Here is a 5,175-nt window from a genome sequence, read left to right on the forward strand (position 1 = left end):
TGTTTGTTAGAAATGTTATTTGTTTGTTGCTGTTTCTTATAAAATGAATATATTTTTTTTAAAAAAAGAAAGAATAATATGATTTTAACAATAAAGCTTAACAGTATACAGTGGTACCTCGGGTTACAGACGCTTCAGTTTACAGACGCTTTAGGTTACAGACTCTGCTAACCCAGAAATAGTACCTTGGGTTAAGAACTTTGCTTCAGGATAAGAACAGCGGGAGGCCCCATTAGCTAAAGTGGTACCTCAGGTTAAGAACAGTTTCAGGTTAAGAACGGACCTCCAGAACGAATGAAGTTCTTAACCCGAGGTACCACTGTACATTTATATTACTAGGAATACATAAAGCAATATTCTAGCACTGCATCTAACTTAGAAATGCATCTAGCATCTAGCAATGCATCTAACTTAGAAAAAAGGGGAGAAACAGTTGCAAAATTTACCTATCCTAGCACTCAGTAAAGCACTCCTGAAACTGTATGGGTGTGGGTGTGTTGGGTGATAGAATACCTGGGACCAGGCATTGAGCTCAGGAGTCTACCAAAGTGATTTCAGATGTAATAACACTTGTAATGTGGAACTATTTATGATAATTAATCCTATGAGCCCAAGAGTAGACGTATGGGAAAGGTATTACACAGGAAACAAAACCAGAAATGTAAGGGTCATAGGTTCAGGATATTCTGCAAAAGCAGGAAGAACTCATCAGAAGGGTCAACTGAATCATAAGGTATGGAAGCTCTGATAGAGAGTGTCCGAGGCTGATGGTTTGTTTTACAATATATCTTCAAGCTAATTATGACTTGCATGCTGTGTTATCAAGACGGCAGCCTGGGCTCCTGACAACACCTACTGGAGCCTATGTGATTGGTTGCAAATGTGAGTGGTTTGGTGGTGAGCTGGTGAGAGGCCAACTCTAGTGGCAGAAAACGACATTGGGTTGTATCCTTATCCCAGGAAAAGTGGGTGGGTAGGAGACTAGCACCCCTCACCACTCGTCAAAGTAAAGTAAACCCAGTAAAGGTGTTGAGGGGAAGCTTTCTGACTGAATGCCCAGACGGGGGCTAATTTGATGCACATCATAGGGTGATCCTTAAATCCAGGATTGAGTCTAAAAGCTTAAATAACCAGCAAATGGACAGGTTAATTCAAGATCCATGCCCAATGCCTATGCCAAAGCCTACTGACATCTGTAATCAGTAAAGTTGTTCCCATTTTGATCCCAAGGCACTGTGTTGTATTCATTTCTACCTATCACATCTGTGACCTTGGGCTTACTGCGCCTGGCCCACAATATAAAAATCAACAGTGTGACACTTTATGATCAGAATAGATCCTATGAATCCATCATAAATGTTTGCACAACAATTGTGCATTCTGCTGACTACATCCTCCATTTGGTTGCATAATTAGCATGGAGCTGATGCATAAGCATTCCATGGCATTGTGCATACAGCCCAAGATGGTAACACATTAACATAAAACTGGAGCACACATGTCCACATGGATACTCCCTAAAGACTTGCACTAATTGCATATGCAAGGGGATAATGTAAAGTTTCTGAATAGGGTAACAGTTATGTGCCACCTGTATTGTGGTGCTGAATAAATGGGAGAAGGCATGCACGTATTTCCTTCTTTGAGCTTTAACATGTTTGCATTTGGAAATACTGTTGAAGAAAGATGAGAAGGAAGAGTAGTAGGAGTCAACATAATCTTCATTGCTAACTGAACTGTGATGTGTCTCCCTTTAATAAGCTTTTAGGATGTGATAAATGTTCATCAGTTGAGCTTCTTAACATGAATATTTGATCTATTTACTCCAGCGATTGCCAAGAATGTGTGGAAATAAATAGGAGAGAAGCAATCTCTCCTATTAGTTGTTTGCAGGGTCACATGGAATACTTGATTTGAGAAATGACAACCAGGATAGTTCTCTTAATCATAGCTGATCTCCTGAATCCCCAATCCTCAAGTTTATAATCTGTTTATGGGTGCATCTTCTTAGTTTTTAAAACTCTGTGCTTCAAGGCCTTCTAGATGGCCCCTAGTTAAGGAACAATTCTATGCCTTGTGCCATTTTCAGCAAACCCCACTATGGTCTCAATAGTGGCCTTGAGGCCCATTACCTCCTTACGGAGCGAAACCATACTTCCAAAAATTCCTTCAAGCATGTGTTGAGATAGAAAACAATGATTCCGTGGAGCCTCCCACAGTTCAGGGCCCCCACTCTCATCTGCTCACTGAGTTTCTGTGCCAGAAGTCTCTTTGCCTATAGCTAGCGTAGTTTTAGCCTGGGGGATTGGTATTGTGCAGGGTCTGGGTTCATGGACCAATTAATCATTTCATCAGCAGTGGCAGCATCATACTGTCCCCCGCAGTATGGTGATCCATACTGAAACCAGAGCTGTCAGAACTATTGAGGGAACCCACATATCAATCTAGCAGTGGCTGATTTACATCCAGGTGCCTCGTGTTTGCAGTTCCATTCCTGGTTAGTAAGTTGTTACCTGTCCCATAAATGGCCGATATAGATTTCTGCTGCTGACAGTGTCCTGTTTTTTTTAAATAGCTTTTTATGAACTGTAAGGATGGGGAGTGAAAAGTTCTTATTTTGGCCGACTTTCTTCAAAGTTAGTTGATGGACTAGCAGGCGCTGGCTGATCTCCCAGATGCTGAGTCATTCCAGCAACTCCAATGTGGTAAATAAATAAAAAATGGAAGATGGGGCATCATTACAGATAAAAGAAGAGTATGCTTCCCTCAACTTTCAACATTCACATGGCTCACTAGATAGACTTGTTCTGGGCAAAAGATGACCAATAAGCAATGTGATTTTAATTCTGAGATGTTCTTTCAAGGGATTAGGGACTAATTCAAGAAGCCACTCAAAGCCTTAAGTCAGTCTGTCACACCTTTTTCTCACTCTGCTTTTTTACCTCAATTTCAACACATTCTTGGAAGACTACAGTAGCTGCCTTTGATCTTTTAGATTTTGTAAGTTTAATTGTTCTGGAACCTTGGCCTGTAGCTATCCACTACTTATTCAGAAATAGCCCCTAAGTCATGTCCTGCAGGTTTTTATATTATGGGTTGCTACATGCTACAGTTCTCTCAGCTATGCTCAGGGTCACCCAGCACTCCTAGAAATGACATCAATCTCAAGCTACTTGCTGGGCTGATGGATGGAGCTGTGCCAAAGTATCGAAGGATGCCAGACCATGCAGTCAATCTAGTAGAAAATCTCATGGGGATTTCATCAGAACACAACAGCTGTATATCTGTACAATCTTTATATACAAGGGTCATTTTACATTCCCTACTCTGGAAGGAGTTAACCTCATTTTGGATTCATATATTGCTTTCAGCTCTTTAACATACAATGATTTGGAGTAGGATTCATAGGTTCTTATATATTCATAGATTTAAACATAAAGATGATGCCCTGGTGTCTGGAATAAAAGTATTTTCTGTCTCATTTATAAAGGACAATAATGGAAGCCAAGTCTCACCAAAAGTGTCTATTCATGAAGTGCCTTTAAATACCCTTCAGTGGTGAGGAAGGCGTTCTGATAGGACCACATTCCAAAGATTATTAATCAAGATTTCAATGGAGATTTTTCTAGGTTGCTTCCAGAATCGGGCTATTGTTATTTGGGCTGTTGATAATAATAATAAAATACTAAATCTCTGCATTTAAGGTTATTGTTTAAATTTGAGACTAATGATAACGCAAGAGCCGAAGTGGGTGGAAGGGATTGCTGCATCCTTTTGGAAATCATGTGAAACACCTTTTCCCAAAAGGAGTATACCATCGTGCAACTCTAGCATGCATGAAAATATGAGCATATCTCCCCACAGCCTTTCCAGCATAGGGAAGAGATGCTAGTACTTATTTGGGCTAGACGTAATGGAGTCCAGTGCCAGCAAAATATAATTTTAAGAGAAGCCTGCGTATTATTCTAGAACAGGCATAGGCAACCTTGGCTCTACAACTCCCTGAGCTCCACAAATAGTATTAGCTTTTATTACCATTTTTTAAGCAGAGATGAAAAGATATGGGTGGGCAAAACCTGAAAAAAAGAGAGAAAACTTTGGAAGAATAGACATTTTAACCACGGCTATCCTTCCAAGCCAACTGAGATTTAAATGTTTCCATTGCACCAATTCTTGGGAAATATCTCTGAGCAGGTTTTTATAGTTTTAGCGCCTAAGCTGCTTTAGATCTGATGTTAAATTGATACCAAGATAACTAAAGCCACCATGAGCAATGCTAAATTCTGCTTGTGATATTAGTTGCTCACGAGTAATTGTGGGTAGGTTAATTGGAAGAATGGCTGAAACTACTTTATTTTGTACACAGCTGTGTGATGCTTGACCACACACACACAAATTCACAGGTATGCTTCTTATAATGTTTGGTGAAACTTAACATGTAACCCCCCCCCCCAAATGGCCTCGTTACATGTTAACATGTTACTAGAGTTCACCAGATGTACATACTTTGGATGTACGTTTATAGCTTTGTGCTAAGCTTCATATATGCAAAAATATGCAGCCTCTGGTGTATTAAATGCACATCCAAAGGCACCTTAAGCAACTCTATGTCCAAGTGACCACATCAATCAATCTTAAGATGGCAACTCTTTCTTATGCCAAGAACAGCAATTCCAAAAATTCTTATAATAACAATATAATCTTAATTAGTTTGGAGGATTAGAATTAAATTTGCAAATACTTGTTTATAAGCACTTCACAATAGGAAACATTATCAATCCCATTTTCTTCTCTTCCCACCCACCTATCCAAAGCAGAACAGTGAGATATGAAAGCAATGCTCAGGAGGTCATTCAGCAATGACAACACCAGCAATAGCACTCAAGAGGCCCTTGTGCCATACTCTGGCTTTCTTGAATAGCCCAGATTCTCTCCTTTAAGACCGTTGTGAAATTATTTATAGGGCATTTACTCACATAGTCTGTAGGACATCAAATATTTCTAATTATATCCAGTCATGTCAAATGACAATTATGCCTTAGCCAACTTTGCCAAACAATGCTTTACAGGGAAAGGTTAGCCAAAATGCCTTGAGTGAAGAATGGCTTGGGGGTGGGAGGACAGGGGCTGGTACTTGTGCTCATCCGAGAGTATAAAAGTGTCTTGGTCCAATTT

The sequence above is a fragment of the Zootoca vivipara genome, chromosome 2 (genome assembly GCF_963506605.1).
Source record: "Zootoca vivipara chromosome 2, rZooViv1.1, whole genome shotgun sequence".
Classification (NCBI taxonomy): domain Eukaryota; kingdom Metazoa; phylum Chordata; class Lepidosauria; order Squamata; family Lacertidae; genus Zootoca; species Zootoca vivipara.